At 40.1% G+C, this 18,621-nt stretch overlaps 1 protein-coding gene across 3 annotated transcripts in view; it reads left to right on the top strand.

Moving 5' to 3' along the window:
• Nucleotides 1-112: 112 nt before the first annotated feature.
• LOC138176011 (cyclin-D-binding Myb-like transcription factor 1) overlaps nt 113-18,621 on the top strand; it is a 55,581-nt gene continuing 37,072 nt past the window's right edge. The window contains exons 1-2 of one of the 3 annotated variants that reach the window (XM_069106714.1): nt 113-762; nt 14,794-14,916. The gene's annotated coding sequence lies outside the window, so the exon portion shown is untranslated. The remainder of the gene's footprint in view (nt 763-14,793; nt 14,917-18,621) is intronic. The other 2 variants (XM_069106712.1, XM_069106713.1) reach the window with 2 other exon arrangements.

Genomic DNA, 18,621 nt, shown 5'->3' with positions numbered 1-18,621 from the left:
GTCCTTAAGCTGGAGTTTGTGAATAGATGTCAGGGGGTCCAGGAACTTAGATGGGGAAAATGAAATTACACTTTTACTTGCACAGAAGCGGTTTCCTTTGTAATTCTGGGCGTTTTATTTTTGCATTTAAAAGCTTTATTCTGAGGGAGGCTTCACCAGATACACATGGGGTCCTAGCCAAGAAAAAGTTTAAGGCCCCCTGCGCTAGATAATCTTTCATGTCCTTCCACCACAAAGGAGAACCCCAGGCTCTCCTTTCCCTTTTTGCCCCACTCCGTGGCTCCTCCATCCCATCCCCGCACACTGCACCCGCCACCCCTGGGGCCCAGGGACACCGCGGCCGTCCCAGCCCGTCCCATTTGCCCGAGGGAGCACCAGCCGCTGGCCTGGAGGAAGCTTTTCCCAAAGGGGAGGCCTGGAGTTTAAAGAAGGGGAAAGACCCATCCGCCCGCACCCCCAGCCCCTCGGACCTAGGGGATCCGAAAAGCAGCGGCCCCTTTCTCGACGTTCTAGTGGCCGGACGGAAATGACGACAGCAGGGGGAGAAGGGAAGAGTGGCTGCTGCAACAGGGGAGAAAGGCGGGAGGGGAAGGAGAGGAGAGCGTCTGGGGGCGGGGCGGAGCGGTGGCCCGGTTTCCGGCGGGTTGTCGCGCTCTCTCTCTCCGGCCGCGGCTGCTCTAGCCCACAGCTGCTTCCTCCATCCTGGTATTTTTCGGAGCCTCCATCCTGGTTCTTCCAAAGTGCCCGGACCCAAAACAGGAAGTAAGTGCGATGGAACCTTCAGGTCCCAACCGCCGCCGGGGCCTCTCTGCTCCGCCCCGCGCAGCGCAGCTCTGTCCGCCCGGCCCCCTGGCCGCCTGCCCCTGCCCCCTTTCCCTGCCCTCAGCCCTCCTGGGCCCCTGGACCTGCGGCCTGGGGGAGGGGTGGGGAGGGGGGGTGCAGAGGGCGAGGGCGGGAGGGGGGGAGCCCCGGGCCGGGCCGGCTGGAGGAGGTTTCCCTCCACCCATGCCGCTCCTCCCCTCCCCTCCACACCCCTCCCCTCTCCTCGCCGGCCAGGGCCAGTTCCTCCCTCCCCGGGCTGGGGCTGCGGGGATGGGAAGCGGGCGGCCGAAGAGGCGGAGGAGCCTCTGCGTTACTGACGGAGGCGGAAAATGGCGGCGGCTCGCTTCGATGGAGTCCAAATGGCGCCGGGACCCCTGGGGGGAGGGTCTGGGGGTTGGGGTGATCGCGTTCTCTAGGTTAGCTTTATGTGTTTTGTAAAAGGGGGTGAGCTGGGGGCGGGGGGTGCTGATGTCTCCCCGTCCCTTTCCCCTCCCTCCCTTCCCTCTCCCCCCCCCCCCCCCCCCTTTCCCCCCCGCGGGGGGCCCCCCGGGCCCCCCCGGCCGCTTTACCTGGGGACCGCGCCCCCCCCCCCCCCCCCCGCTCTCCGGGGCAGACTTGGCCACGCCGGCCTCCGCGGGACGCGGAGCTGTCCGCCCGGGCCCCCGCTCCAGAGCCGGGGTCCCGGGGGCCGCTCCTGGCGGGGAGGCGGCCGGGCCCTAGTTAGTGTAGGTTTGGCTGGGGGTGGGGTCCTCCCTCCCCCTTTCCTCTGAGCCCCCTCCGGTCCCCAGCTGTTCTCTGAAGTGCTCCTCGCCGCTGTCTTTGAGTTCAGCGCCTCGGGAGAATCGGGACGTTTGATCCCCGTTTAATGGGAGTCGAGGGTAGAGACGTCCCCCTCCCTGTTTTGATCCTCAAACATTTAGCTGCTGCTCCCTCCCCTCCCCCCAACTTTGTTGCTTAGATTAGAGGAGAAGGCTGGGAGGAATGTAAAGTCCAGACCCCTATTGTGCTGAAAAATGACGAGCTGTTCTCCTTTCTGACTTTTTTTTAAACTTCATTTCTGAGAATTGAAGATGCCACTTGTTGGTACTTGCTGTATATATAGTTCATTAAAAATCGGAATACGTTCTTTCATGAAGGAGTTGTTTATAGTCCGTTAAAATAAAAATACGTTCTTTCACGAAGAAGCAATTTAGCTGTAGCACGGGATGTCTATGTTGTTGTTTTCATTTGGGGCAAATAAAAATATCAGGGTCGCCGCGTTGTGGGGATGGCAGGCCTTGGAAAGGTGGAAAGAACACTGGATGGATCTGGAATCGGAAAGTCTGGTTTGGATTTGGAGCCTTGACTCTGCTGTTTACGAGACCCAGTATCATCCTAGGCATGGTTCTTAACCTCTGGGGCCTCGGTGTTCTCTCTCTCCTCTGTCAAATGGAGGAGTTGCACCAAATGACCTGTAAGGTTCTTCCAGCTCCAAGTCTATAATCTTACCCAGTACATCTGCAAGTTCAATAAAAGGTGTTGTGTTTAGATGTTTAACTAGTATAAAACACCTTGATGTCATTGAAATAGTCAAGTCACGTAATGGGAAAATCGGTGTGTGTTTTTATTTCATCTCAAAATTCTAGCCTACTCACTGTAGAAAGGGCAATTTTTACCAATTAGAGATGTTGACAAGTTTAAGGTAATTAAAATAAATTACCACCCATGGTTTTTTTTTTAATTTTAATGATATTGTTTATGTTTCATAAATTACCCTAAGTCCCTACTTTGCACAGAATAACAGAGTCACTATCCATGGTACCTGTATTTTAACTTTTACTATCTTAAGAGATACCAATACTCTGTATGTTGAAGTCGAGCTAAGTTTTTTTGTTGTTTCAGTTGTGTCTGACTTTTCATGACCCCATTTTGGGGTTCTCTTGAGAGAGATAATGGAGTGGTTTACCATTTCCGGCTCATTTTACAGTTGAGGAAACTGAGGCAACTAGGGTTAAGTGATTTGCCCACTTCCACAGCTAGTAATTGTCTGAGTCAGGATTTGAACTCTGGATTTCCAGACTCCAGCCCTGGGATTCTATCCACTGTACCCCCCAGATGCCCTGAGCTGGGTGGCAAACTTTAAATTCAGTGTTTTGTTAATTTCCTATCACTTCACTATTCCAGACTGTGCTATTAGGCTCTTTTTCTTCTTTGTTGAGCTCCCCTTATTCTCCTTTAAAGGTCCTACTCATCTACTTCCTCTGTGGAGCCTTCCCTAATTTGCTTTGGTACCCCTCAAAAGGAACGGCATTGATATAATTAAAGTGTGTTCTATAGATTGTATTTGAGCTTCACATCACCTTCATGTTAGTACTACAGTTAGCCACATTTTACAGATGAGGAAACCAAAGCTCAGAAATACGAGGTGACTTGCTCATAGGGTGGCAACTGTAATATAAGAATCAAAGGTGGGATTCCAGCCCATGCCTTCCATATCAATACCACTTCCCCTTTTGGGGACTTGGACCTCACATTTAAAAAAAAAGTTGGGTTTTGGGGGGGTGGGGATTTCAGGTCTGTGTCTTCCATTGAGTTGTAGCAATTCAAGGTTTCTGGGTTTACCCAATAACTCCTCAACTCTAAGTTCAAAAGCTGATGAAGTCAAGTGTATTTTTAAATTTAAAAAAATCTAAAATTAGGGGTTTTTTCTGTATACTAATCCTGAATTTTCACATAAGTAATTTAAAGTGATATTTTTCAGATGGTACAGATAGCCTAGTTCTTAAAATGACTGAGTTGCTTTTTGGTAAAAAGTGGGAAATCAGAATCTTACACCAAAATATTCCTCAGGTGATTTTCAGATTTTGACAATTCAAAATTCCAGTGGTCATGAAAACTAAGACTATTTCAATATGGCAGGTCACAAAAGCACTCCATTGTGAGTTTCTAAAATTTGTAGGTTGCTTTTTGATGGTAAAAATTTTAATAAGATTTGGTTAGGCAAAAAAAAACAGTGATTTTCTTCTATGTTCCAAAGAAAAAAGTACCAAGACTCTCTGAGCTCAAGGAAAGTAGGACACCACTGAAAGTACTCAACAACATCACAAAGCATTATTGTGAGGATCAGATAACTATGTAAAGTTTTTGTAAACCTTTTTGTAAAGTCTTTTATAACTGTCAGCTAGGGATATCTTATGGAGAGTATAGACTCTGCTACCTTACATTTGCATAGCAATTTGTTTCTCCCCCCCCCACCCCAAACTTTTGAGTACTTGATCTCACTTGATCCTCAAAACTATCTTGTGAGTTGGGCAGGTGCAAGGACTGTCTCCAGTTTGCAAATAAGAAACTGAATTTTAGTGAAATCAAGTGATTTGCCCAGGGTCATCTGGATACTGATAACTCTGGGACTAGGTCTTTTCCCATAATCAATGAATTTCAGCTTTAAAAGAAGAGGAGTTTAGGGGCGGCCAAGTGGCCCAGTGAGTAAGGGCGCTGGCCCCAACATGGGGAGACCCGGCATCGGTTCTGGCCTCAGCTACTTGGCACCCAAAAAAACTGACCGTGTAACTTTGAGCAAGTTACTTAACCCCAATTGCTTTAAAAAAAAAAAAAGAGTTTGACAGAAAATTGTGTTGAAATATTTGTACACTTGGAAAAAAAACTGCAGATATGTTCAGTAGGCCTTTCAAAAAATCTTTTAATGGTGGAAATTCCAGAGGGTCTTAAAGATAAATTAGATATGGGCAGCTAGGTGGCGTATCAAACTACCGGCCCTGGAGTCAGGAGGACCTGAGTTCAAATTCAGCCTCAGACATTTGACACACTTATTAGCCCTGTGACTTTGGGCAAGTCACAACCCCAATTGCCCTCCAAAAAAAAACCACACACACAGAAAGTAAATAAATAAAGATAAATTAGGTACTTAATCACCCCTAATTGCTTTGGATTGGAGGAATGGAGTTTTGGGTTGGGTTTGGTGGGGTTTTTTTGTTTTTGTTTTTTTGTAAGATTAATTTTCAAATAGTTAATAAAAGGGAGTATCTTTTTACTATTTTTGTTGCTTTTTCTTTTTTTCAACCTTAGAAAGGTGATGTACCACAATTGAATGAAACATCAAATCTGACCAGACTCTAGTTACTCCATTACTAAATTCATTGTTTAACATCTTCATATAACATTTCTTTTTTAATGTTATTGTGGTTAGATACACTGCCTCTTTATGAAATTCACAACTTTATCTTTGTGTACATTAAGTGGTAGAAAGAAATTAGAATGGTTCTCATTCTATCCAACTCCAAATCTTTGTGTCTGCTTGAGGGTGATTAAAAACACTTGCTTTGTCTAAGAAGTATACTTATGAAAGAAATGCAGTTTTCTGACAATCTAACTTAGTAGATTATAGTGGTACATATTTTTTTTAAGGTATTCTTAAGATGCCTGGAGTAATGGCTCGAAAATAGGCATTCCGAGCGGCTAGGTGGCACAGTGAATAGAGCACCAGCCCTGGAAGTCAGGAGGACCTGGGTTCCGATCCAGCCTCAGACACTTAACACAAAAAGTAGCTGTGTGACCTTGGGCAAGTCATTTAACCCCAATTGCCCTCCCCAAAAAAAGGCAAAAAAATGTTTTAAAAAAAATTTTTTTAAAAGAAAATAGGTGCTCAATAAGTGTTTGAATGAATGACATTTTAAATAAAATCTAGCATTTTATACATTTAAAGGTACATTACTCAGGCTGGTACTGGATTTAAAAATTCAAAAATAGTGGAGAAAAGATTTTTTAAAATAAATATGTTGGTCAATCGAATTGCCAGTTTGGCGGAGTTTAAAAATTTGATTCCTCCAGTTGGTCAAATTATTACAGGAATGCCTGTTAATTTCTTTTCTGGAAGAACAATTACAGAGAGACTTCCGAAAAAGATCTGGCAGAGAATTTGGATTTTAATGTGTCTTGTTTTATTTACAGATGGGGCAGCCTTCTTAGGAATATGTTCATGTAAGGTTTCCTTTTTTTAGAGTAAAGCTTATTTGTCATTTCTGACATCTGATTATTGATGATTTCTTATAAAGTTGATCTTTTATTGAATATTTTGCCTTATAAAATAACATAATCAAAATTGTTCAGCCAGAGTTTAAAGGAAAACATTCCTGAAAAGGATGATGAATCAGAGCTTGACAGTCTCCTGCATGGTTGCTTAAGGCTCTGGAGTGATTCTAGGACAGGAATTGAGCACGTCTGTCCAAGCTACTGCTTTCTGTGTGCAAAGAAGACAAGGCAGCTGAAACTGGAGAATTCCATGGGGGTGCTGCCCTGTGATTTTGCAAAGGTTTTTCTTTTTAGTCTGTGCCTGGAGTTGCATCAGTATAGAGAACTCCCAGCATAAAAACTAGAGAAACTTGGGGCTTAATTTGCAGAAGACTGCACAAAAAAGTATGTAGGATGATAGAATTAGAGCCAACATTGTAGAAGGCTTTATGTGCAGTCCTCTCATTTTACAGATGAAACAGACTCAGAGAAGTTAAACAATTTGTCCAGGGTCACACAGCTAGTATGGCAGAACTGGAACTAGAACTCAAGTCTTATTAAAGTACAGTAAAATGAAGATGTACATGAGCTATAAAAGGTGCATCTTGATTGCTACAATTTACAGTAAAATTGAACTGAAGATGTTTTGCATCCTATATAAAACTAGCAGTTTGGATGATAACCTGGAACCTGTGATCTCCAAGTCCTGAATTTGTAGTAGTAGCCTTAAAATTGCCATGTCTTACAAAACCAGTGTAAGGATTCTAGCAAAATCTTGGTTAGATTGGAGGCTAGCCTGACTTTTAAATAATAGATGGCATCTTGTTTCACCTGTTTGTTAGCACCTGAGTAGCATAGTATTACATTACACAAAGTCCTAAAGTAAAAGGATTAGCTTGTGAATATTTGTGCTGTGCTACTTGGACTTAATGTCTAAAATGAATATTCTGGAAACCTTCTTACTGTTTTTCTTAGAGACGTTTATAGGTGAAATAGGGGTGTTACTGACGTCTTATTGTCAGAGAACCTTGGTTGAGATAACAGCCCTCTTATTCCATTTCTTCTGTACACTGTACCCTCTAAGATGCCTCTCTACAATCCCTTCCAGTACTTAATCTATCCTGTGATATTAGGTAACGGTTCATCAGGTATGGGATAACATTAACGGCAGACCAACTTTGTCTTTATAAGCAATATAGCTTGTTTTTTGGGGTTTATGCAAGTTCTTTATTTAGCTAATTATTATACCAAGTCAGCAACATTGAAATTTCAGTGTGGCTAGTTGTAGCAGCAAGCACCCCAAACGTCCTCAGGGTTTGCTGCCAATACAGGTTCTTGGATCTGCTTTGTTAAAGGAAAGCAACTCAAAATGGGTTAACAAGCTTACTTTAATCAGTCAAACATATATCATTTACCTCGTTCAGGGGAAAGAGGTCAGCACCCCAAACTTCAAAGTATACAGACAGAATTATCAAGACAGAGAAACAGATCAAGTAGACAGATTTCCAAACTGGCCGACCATTATATCCATACCCAATCAACATCTGGGTTTTTCAAAGCCGGGGGGCTCTGGACAACGGCTTCCCAGAATCCATATCAAATCACAGAACACTTCTCAAAGTGAGCCCCAAAACAAAGCTACACATCAGGGCTTATGTAGCCTTCTCCTGGCTCAGAGAATGTAACAACTTTATTGACTCACTGGCCAATCAAGAAGTATCTACTGAAAAACAAGCCTCCCACCCCAGGCTCCAGGTGCACTTTAGCCTAGGGGCAGGGAAGATCTTTAAATTTACTTTCCCATTACACTAGTAACTTTTCTATGTGTAATAGTTGTAGAAGTTGTACCCATAAGTAGTTAATTTTCCTAGAGTTGTCATTGATGGGTGATCATTTACATTAACAATGAACCTACAGTAGTACTGTAGCAAGATTCTTTGTATGGAAAGATATAGCAAATGGCAAGATCAAGTAACACAAAACTGTTTTTACCGAACTTCACTTTGTATATAAACCTACTGTTCCAGCCCTGCTTCCTCCTCTCCCCTCAAGCCCCACCAGTCTGTACCAGTCTGAAATTCTGGGTGCTGCATTTTAGGATGGACATCTAGTACAGGGGTGGGGAACCTGCAAGCCACTTGGCCTTCTAGGTCGTTGGGTGTCACCTTTTGACTGAGTCCAAGTTTTACAGAACAAAAAAATTTTTAAAGGGAATTTGTTCTAGAAAGCTACAGTGCTTTCAGAGGGGTACAGGGACCAGGATCATGAGATGACTGATCACAATACACTATGGGAAGATCTAATAAAATAATGGAGGATGTTTATTCCAAATAAGAGAAGAATGCACAAATAAATGATATCACTGTTCAAAAGATTAGAAGGTTTTTCATATACAAAGGAAATTAGATTTTTTTCATTTGGTCTAATAGGATAGAACAGGGGTAGGGAACCTGTGGCCTTTAGGCCATGTGTGGCCTTCTAGATCCTTAAGTACCACCTTTTGACTGAATACAAATTTTACAGAACACATTCGGATTCAGTCAAAAGGCTGCACGTAAGGATCTAGAAGGCCACAAGTGGCCTCAAGAGCACAGTGGGTAGAAGTTTCAGAGACAGATTGAGACTTCAAGAAGGTTTTCCTCCAGTCATTAAAGTTATTCAAAAGTGAAATGAACTGCCTCTGAGATAGTGACTTTACTCCTCACTGTAAGTCTCTAAGCAGAGGCTAGATTGTTGGCAATATTGTTGGGGAAATTCTTGATCAAGTAGGGGCTGGACTTAATGGTTGCTTGCTGTGGTTCAACTCCAAACCCATATTACTTGGCTCCATATTACTTATGGCATTCAAATTCTTCAGTGTGGAATTCAAGGTTCTCACAGTCTTGCCCCACCCTCCCCATCTTTATCTCCAACAACTATCCAGTGGAGACTATTCCAGATATGTCAGCCATCTAGTTGCCTTTAAGTATGCCATGTTTTGCAAATCCATAAGCTTCTTGAAGGCAATGATTATGTTGTAATCATCTTTAGCTCTCTAACAAGTGCTCAACTTTATACCTAGTAGGTGTTCAATAAATGCTAAGTGAATTCTAGATTCTGAGCTTTTATGTTCTTCTGTCTGCCTGGAATACTTTTCCCTTTCCTTCATGTTCTCCAAATCCTTCAAAGCTCTTTCTTTAAGAGACCTTTCCAGACTCAACCCACTTTTAAAATCTACTCACTCTCAGAAATTCTTTTATTTACTGTTCCCCTCTTTCCTGAACTATTAGAATAGCCTCTTAATCTCCCTTGGCCTCAAGTCTCCCCCTGTACACAACTGCTAAAAATAATATTCCTAAGACACAGGACTTAAGGATGTGTATCAGCAATGCCATATTCACAATGCCTATGGAAATTACAGATATGCTGATATAATTATCCATCACAAAATAAATCAGGCTTGCTATATGGGGGAATAAGCTAGAAAATTTATTAAAATACCAAAAGACTGAGTCCCAAAACCAGAAAGTGAAAGCCATCAGAGTAGTTATGAAATTGGCACAGGTAGATAAAGTAGAAAGCACCCACATTCTCAAGCCTTTAAAACAGAACAGGGTACCTCAGGCAAAGGTCCTCCTCTCCCCACTCACAGCAACCACCCAGCGTCCAGGAAGCGTGCTCCCAGCAGCTCCGGCCCCTGGCAGTCCTCAGCAGGAGTCCTTAGCAGAAATTCTGGCTGACTCAAAAAGGGCTTCGCACTGCTGCTGCTGCCACCGCTGTCGCCGCCACTTCTAGCCACCGTAGGAACTCTAGCTTGGCTTCCGCTTCCTCTTGCTCCGCCCCTTCCTGCTACGTCAGCAAGTGCAATGGGGCATGGAAGATCTTTAAATCCCATAACCCTTACAGGAAGTTATTCTCCTGTTCAGTAAACTTCAATTGCTCCATTACCTCTGGCTTATGGATTTATTCCCTTTCATACACTACTGTTTGTATTTCTCCCAACCACTTCTCCCCTAACCCTCTGCCCAAACTGACCACCTTTCTGTTTCTTACACATGATAGTCTAGCTCTCATCTCTGTGCCTTTGCATACACTGTTCCCTGTACCTTCTATGCAATTCCTCTTTACCCTGCTCCTCCACTTTTACACCTTAGAATCTCTCTTTTACTTCAGAGCTCAGATCAGGTGCCACTTTCTACTGGAGAGCTTTTCTGATTCAGCCTCCCCAACTTCTAATGCTCCTCCCCAGAAATAAAATCACTATGTGTTTATGTGTGTTGACTCCTTTAGGAGAATGTAGGTACCTTAGGGGCTATTTTCAGTTTGATTTTTATGTCACCAGCCTGAACACAGTGCCTGATCCAGAGTAGATAATAAATACTTGTTGACTACTGATTTGAGTCTACCATTTACTTTTGCACCTGAGTAACAATTCAAGGCAACATTTGATTAATTTGTGTATGTTGGCTGCCTATAGTGAGAGTATGGTCTTGTACAACAATAGAGCTGTCTTTGGCACATAACGTGAGCCAACTGAAAGAATAAATTTATTCTGGGGCAGAGATCATGCAATTCAGCATTGTCATATACACTTGAAGTTCAGTACGTGAGTACAGATTCAGCTTTTAACTTTTATAGGCAGTCTTTAATAAATTGAATCGCATAAATATGGCTCAGTCTTCAAGTAAATAAATGTAAATCGATAAAACGTGACTAAAGCTATGATGTTATGCCTTTAAGTTATTGACTCTGGTTTACCCTCCCCCCCCAAAAAAGATTGCTTTATTTTCAGTCCCATATACTTCATTTTTAACAATTAAAGTATTATTATTTCACAGTTTTAAAGAAATGTTTTTTTTTAATATCTTTCTTGCATGCTGTATTTGAGTTTAAAATTTCATCACTCCTTTCCTCTATGCTTATAATTATAAAAACTCATAATAGGGGTGGCCAGGTGGCTCATTGAGTAAGAGCACCGGCCCCAGAGTTGGGATGACCTGGGATCGAATCCGGGCTCATGTAACCTTGAGCAAATTACTTAACCCCAATTGCTTTAAAAAAAAATAAAAATAAAAACTCATAATATTCAAAAACTCAAAAAAAATTTACAGTTACAAAATAATGGGTATTAGGAAATCTTGCTTCCCAGAATTCCCATTTGCTATATGCTTGGATAATGTAAACATATCTATATTAAAATTATGTATTAAATGTAAAATGAAATATATCAAATTGTCACAAATATATTATTAATTGCTTTTGAATTGATTTTATATTCAATACCAAATTGGGTGACACCAGTGTGCTAGAATCTTATAGAATGTTAGACCTAGAAATTTAAGCCCTTCATTTTACAGAGGAGTAATCTTATGGGCATGAAGTCACATAAAAAAATCAGCAAAAACACCTGCATGATTTTATGGTGGCATCTTAGGAATTGCCTGTTATGAATTGTTCCGCTCCTGCTTGTTTGAAACACTCAGTTTAATCAGTAATTGTTCACAGTTTTCCCCCAAAATTGCCCAAGTCTTACTAATACTTAGAAATGCTTACAAATGAATTAATTTGTGTAACCAAGAATCAGAGTTGCATTGCCATAAGGACCTGTTCTTTTGCTTCTTTTGTTATTCATTTCAAATTATGCAGAATCCCCAGATTTAGCAATAAAGTGTTGCTTATGATGAGTCCCCCCCCTCCCATTTTTCCCTTTACTAGTTGTTTAGTCATGTCTGACTCTTGGAGACCCCATTTGGGTGTTTGCCATTTCCTTCTCCAGCTTAATTTGAAGATGAGAAAACTAAGGCAAAAAGGATTAAGTGACTTGCCCAGGGTCACACAGCTGAGGTAGGATTTGAACTTGTGTTCCTGACTCCAGACCTGGCGCCACTACACCACCTTACTGCCTAGTCCCTTTGCTAGATAAACTGCTAAAATGTCTGAGACCTCATTAACATTTTTCCCTGGATCCACGGGCTAGCCCCTTAGATTTCTCATAACTTTGGTAAATTAAACCTTTTACTTTTCCCACACATAGATAGCTACCAATACTTTAAAGGCTTGCAAAGCTCTTTGCGTATTTCTTAATTAAAAAAAAAAAAGAGTTACCACAGTCCTGTGATATAGGGGCTATGAATATCCTAGTTTTATAGGTTATACTGAGAGGTTAAATTGACTTATTCTAGGCCACATAACTAATGAGTGTCAGAAGCTGAATCCAAAGTAGAAATGAACAGCCTGATAGCCTGGAAGACCGAAGGTTTAAGGCCCACTTTGATCCTTACTGGTTCTGTGACCTGGGGCATATTAGCCAACTTCTCTGTGCTGTAAGCTAGTAGTGTCAAACTGAGTTAGAAAAGGATACCTTCAGGGCCACATGTTGACTTCAAAACCTGTAAATGAGCATTATCCTTATTGTATTTTTTCTTTTACTAAGCTTTTTCCTATATTTTCATTTGGTTTGGGGCACTGGAGTTTGACACCTCTGCTCTAGGCAGGCAACTTTCTATGACCAGAGTTGCAGAGAAGATAGAGACCTGCTTTTGTAGAGGTACTTTCCTCACCCTGAGTTATTTATCCTAATGAAATCATAAGTCTTGTCCCTGTTACTACTCTTCCCACAAATGCTCTGCCTTTTATTGTTGGCTTGGCCTGAAGTCAAGGAAGACCTGAGTTCAAATTTGGCCTCAGACACTTAGACCTTGGCCAAGTCACTTAACTTCTGTTTGCCTCAGTTTCCTCAACTGTAAAATGGAGGTAACAGCATCCACTTTGCAGGATTGTTGTGAGCATAAAATGAGATAAGCACGTAGCATGGTATCTGGTTCATAGTGGTACTGTGTAAATGCTCATTTCCTTCCCTTTCCCTTTATAATGTCCTTCCAACCTCATGGTTGATTAATGACTCTACCGCCTGGTCCTGTTAATGATGGGCTTATTTTTGTCCCTGTTGCCTAATTTTTCCTCCCACTCAAACTTTACTGTTTTAAATTCCTCTGAACATTGTGGCCCTGCTCTCTGAGAGAGTGTGCCTTATTGACCTAACTCACTACCTGCTTTATGAGAACAGAGGGACCGAATGTTTTAAATGAGAACTTTCCAAAAATCTAAGAGACGGGTACCGTCAGCTTAAAGGGTTTGAACTAGAGAGCCTCTAATAGATGAGGAAGCATGAGATCTGAGTAGTTTTATGGGACAGTACATACTAAATGCCAAAATAAGTAATTGATAATAAGTGCTTTATGAACTCAAAAAAAAAGGCATAATCAACCCTGATAAAGACTTTGTTAAAGTGATCGAACTGGCATCCTCAATGCTCTCAGGTTCTTTGCCCTCACAGGGAAACTATTCTGTGATAGTTTAGGCCCTCATTTAAATAGCCTCCTAATTGCTATACCTTCAGGTTCTCCCCTCTCTTATTTATACAGCTGCCAAAATAGTCTTACTAAGGCACCAGTCTGATCCTGTCCCCCCTCAGTAAAAAAAATCCAATTGCTTCTAGAATCAAATATTATCTTCTCAGCCTGACATTTAATGCTGTATGACTTTATAATCTATTCCAGCCAACCTGGCCAACTAGCTATTTGCTAAACTTATTTCAGTTCCAGTCTCTGTGCTTTCAGCATAGGCTAACCCTCTCCCTTAGAAATTCACTCCTTTTTACCCCTATCTCTGGCTTTCTTCAGGACCCTGCTCAGGAGCCTCTGTAGAGCCTTTCCTGGTCCCAGTTCATGCTCTCTTCTTCCTGAAATTCCTTTGTACTTGCCTGTGTTTATATAATACAGTATTTTTCCCTTTATAAGCAATATAAACAGGTCTTGTCTAACAGATCTTCTACCTGTAGTTTTAAATATACTTTACCATATAAAAATCAAGTCTCTCATTTGGACAGCTCAGCATGCCACATTTGTATTTTTCTCCTATTACATTTTAAAACTAAATTATTGAGGATTATGATTTTTGATTTATTAATACTTAAGATTATTCGTTTTAAACATTTGCCACATGAAAGGGCACTATACTATAAGAGAAAAAGCATAGGTGGCATCTCTGCCTTCACAAAGCTTAACTTAAATTCAATTTTTGGTTTATTCTGTCATCTTAGAACAAAATAGTGAGGAAGTTTTTAAATGGCTCTATTTTCAGTGAGTCTCCTGTGATATTATATGATTAATTATTAAAGAGACAGCCATCTAAGAATCCAAACTACAGACAAGATGCTTACCTGTGTTGGTAGAGTTAGTAGGCATTTCCTCATCCAGGAATTTCATATACCAATGAAACCACAGGTCCAGGTCCTATCCATCTTGGGGAGCACTACGATTTGAGCAGAATTAAAATTACAAATAACACAGATGGGCAGTGGAATATGTACACGGTTGTACATATTTGTTTATTGTCTTCTTTCTCCCTTTGATTATGAACTTCTTGAGGGCAGGGACTGCCTTTTGCCTATATTAGTATCTCTAGTGCTTAGCAGAGTATAGGGAACATAGTAGGCACTTAATAAATAAGGTTGATTGAATATTGTGGTTAGAAATAAAGAGATAATAGTGTGTTGCCAAAAAGGTGGAGGTGCGGAGTAGGATGGCATAAAAAAATTAAGGAGGATAAATATAAAATGTGTTGCCTTTTTAAAATTTTTTTTCCCTTCAAAGAATACTTTGACTATAGAATGCTTAGTTTCCTAATAGATAGATGAATTGGGATAGGAAACCTCCTATCTAACATCTGTAGAACTCATAATTTCTGTTCTTTCTCTATTAGAGATTAATTTGAATAGCTAATTTGAATAAATTCCATTTATAATACTTTTAGCATTCTTATATGATTAACATATTGAAGAGGCACCCAAGGGAAGTCACATAGTTGATGCTGGAATGTCATCTGCTAACTAATACTCAGATCTATGTGTCTTTCTCATTGAACCTGATAAATTATTAAACTTGAACATAATTGAGCCTAACTGTGTGATCTTGTTACTCCTAGAATGGTCCAGAATTAGAAACATGGAGGAAGCTCAATCTGGTTAACATGAAGGTAATACTACTGGCAAAGGGAAAGCACCTTGAATCTATGACAAGGGCAATAACTGCTTCACCTTGTGACTAGGTAAGTTTGGTGTAAAAATGTGACAAGACCCTCCCCTACTCCTGTGGTTTTAGTCACACTAAAACCATTCCTGTAATCTACTTTTAATATGGAATTTATCGATTTACTATGTTCAACACATGCAGTATTCCACAGGCATGTATTAGGAACCAGGTATGTACTGTACCCATGCTAAGTAAGAAAATATCCATTTGTATAATTGTAATTTTTACAACAAAACATTAACCAAGTACTTAGAATATGTATTATGATTTCTGCAATTTTCTGAATATTTGAAGATTAAATTTAATACATTTTTGCTTTCAGTGCCTCCTATTCAGTCTTTTTAAATGTATAGCACTCTCTGACCTTAGTATAACATAGTAAACACAATTGAATATTTCTTTATTGATTCAGAATCTCATAGGGTCTCAAGAGCATCATTTGGAATGTGAATCTTCATGTAAAATGCTGCAAATGTAGAAGTCAGAGGAAAGGGATGGTCAACCTTTGATCCAAAGAGTAATATCTCTCTGGTGACTATAAATAATTCACAGTAAATTGTCACCTGTAACCCTTTCAAAACAGTCTTTTAATGTTTAATATCTAAAGAGTTGTAAAGACAGATTAACCAGATAATATAAAAAAGGAAGTTCAAATTCCATAAAAGTAATATGCCAACCCTTAGAAATGGTTTTGTTTTCTTTGCCATTCTTTTTTCTTCTCAGTCACTTTCTCTGTTCCTCCCTCAAAGGGTAATTGGAGTAGAGCTGGAAGATACCATCATTATTTAGTCTAACATCTTCTTTTAATAATGAGGAAGCTGAGGATGGAGATAGATGAAATGACATATCAGAGAATATTCATCTCTTAAGTGGCAGAGCTGGGATATGGATCCAGGTCTGCTGACTTATTCAGGCTTCTTTCTGCTATATCCGTTGCTGCTTCCTTTCTCCTTTTTTCTTTTTGTTCTTATTACTTCTGTCTAACTGGATATAAATGGCTATGGAAATTTTTTTTTATATTTCTTGTATTTATTGAAATCTAACTGATACTTGATCATATGGACGTGGCTATGTATTCTCAAATGTTGTTGCTCGTGAATTCTAAAGTAAGACCTTCTAAGATGGAAAAGTCTTCATTTATGAGACTGGCAGCAGACTGTGGTCTAAGGACTAACCTAGCTAAGTTTGGAAAGGCATATTTACCAGAGTGTTAGTCATCAGGTGGTGAAATGAGGTCTATAGAAGTATTATCTGTGTTTTGGGGAAAATACTCTCTGTAATGAAATCACAGATCCTATAAAGTATCAATAAAGTTTTGCTTCTCATTCTTAGTTTAAAAACCAAGTGAATTTAGTTTTTTACCTACCTGTCTTCTCTCCTCATCCCAAAAATCTGTTCAAAACTTTAAGCAACTTTTTCTCTTCTTTTTGAAGCTTTTCATTCCTTTCTCTAGTTGTTGGTTCCAAATCTATGCTGACCATGACTCCAAGAGATAACCTAAAAATTGATATTTAAACACATTTCTAGTTTCACCTTAGCTTCTGATGACTTGTATCTTTTTGGAAAGTAGGTTGGGGGAAAAGTCAAATTAATTAAATATTCTAGCTAGTTTTGATTAATTCTGGCTTTATCATATGTACATTTAATTTTTCTAAGAATCTTGAACACAAATATAATCCCTTGGCATAGGAATAATTGATATTGTTCCTATTTTACTGATGGAAATACCTTGGTAGATCCATAGAAATAGGAACGAATGTTTTGTAGCATAATTAATACCAACTCTCAGGTTTAGTAATAGGATCCAAAGATAGCATAGATTATCCATAGGTAATTTAGAAAAGCAACAATGATTAGTAGTCAATTAAGACTTCATACCTTTCTACCAGACCAAATCATTAGTTTTTCCTCTGCCATGGCAGATTTAGAGGAATGCATTTTGCCTCTTTGGAAAAAGGCATTATCCTAAATGGTTAACTTGAGAATTAGGAAGTGTATTCCACCCAGGGCTAAAGCTAGGCACTAAATTTGTGGTTCTGTTGGTATAGGAAACTTCCTTTACTACTGCAGATGGGAACCTTCCCTGCAACTTGCAATCTTAAAGAATGGCCTGCCCCACTGAAAGGTGGAGTGATTTATCCAGTCACATGGCTAGGATGTGTCAGAGGCAAGACTTGAACTCAGGGTCTTTCTGGCTCCAAAGTTAACTCTCTATCCATTGGGCCACACTTTCTTGTACATAGTTGATGCTAAATAACATTTCTTGATCTGATAATATTTAACAGAGAACGTGTCTTTTCTAATAAATTGTGCTGGTTATATTTATAAAGAAATAGATATGATATATCTACATTATATTAGGTCTGAAAGAGGTTATGTTTATTTAATTGCCTTAAATTTTAGTATTTACATAATAAAGTTATCCAATAAGCATTCTAGGACAAATTCCAGCCCAACCTCTACCTTCTACCTGACACTAAATGTTGGCGCTTTGCCAAGTATGCTTCTTTAGGAATTAAAGTAGAATAAAAGATGAAGATTCCTTTTATGTCAGCAATGTGACACGACAGTTGAAAAATCTTTTTTTTTCCTTTTGCCCTGACCTGTGACTTTTTCCTGTATTGGGAACTTCCAGTGAGGAAACTTCCTATACAATACAGATTGGCAACTGTTCTGGAATTGACAATCTTAGAGAGTTGCATAGAACAGAGGTGTTAGACAAATGGATGGCAGGCCTCTAGGTTCCTTCAATGCTCCCAAGTCTATCCCTAAGCAGAATAAAGTATAATTAAGAAATATTTAACAAAATAAATAAAAATACAATAAAAATGGAGAATATTGCTTTTTAAAACTAAGTCGATTCACTGCCTTCAGGGATCTTTATGGTGAATTGGTGGCCTCTATTCCTATTAGAGTTTGATACCACTGACCTACAATACCAAGAAATCAAGTGATTTGTCCATGTTCACATAACCAGTATGTATTAGAGGCAGTCCTTGAACCCAGGTCTTTATTACTGATGCCAGCTCTCAATCAACTATGCCATGATGCTTCTGCCTCTTTTATATAACCTTAGAATAAATTAGTAGAAACATCGTGTTCTATAATCCTGTATTCTGCCCTAGTTCAATCTCTTTTGAGATTTTATCTTCAGTTGAGGGTTTCACAAGGATATTGACAAACTGGACTATATCCAGAAAAGGATGGCCAGGTTGGGTGAGAAGATTAGTGATTTACTATTCAAGGATTATTTGATGAATCTAGGCTATTTAGCCTAAAGAGAGAAGGCTTAAGGAAGACAGATAGCTGCCCTCAGGTGTTTGACCAGGGAGATTAGAAAAAGCAGAAACAATGTGTAGAAATTGAAGAGAAGCAAATTTTTAGATCCTTCTAGGTAAAAAATTCAAATATTTCAAAATTGCTTTAGGAGGTGCTGGCTTCCCCTTCACTTGACATCTTCAGGAGGCTGGATACCACTTGTCAAGAATTATTATAGAAGGGATTCCTACTCAGATAATAAATTGGACTAGATGTCTTTTAGGTTTCTTCTGTCTCCTAGAAGCTGCAAAAATGCTGCCATAGCTGTAAGAGTTATATATGTAATAACAGATGGCCTCAGAGTACTTATAAAATGCAAGGGGCTTTTCTTTTTATAAAGGAAAGTCTCCTAAGTTTAGCCCTGGCCAGCTAGGTCCCAATAGTAGTCCATCATTTCATACCC

The sequence above is a fragment of the Petaurus breviceps genome, unplaced genomic scaffold, assembly GCF_028583685.1.
Source record: "Petaurus breviceps papuanus isolate PSGF00001 unplaced genomic scaffold, PetGlider_PUasm1.0 80, whole genome shotgun sequence".
NCBI classification, from domain to species: Eukaryota; Metazoa; Chordata; class Mammalia; order Diprotodontia; family Petauridae; genus Petaurus; species Petaurus breviceps.
Note: the sequence above shows the minus strand (reverse complement) of the source record. Positions and strands in the feature narration are given on the sequence as shown.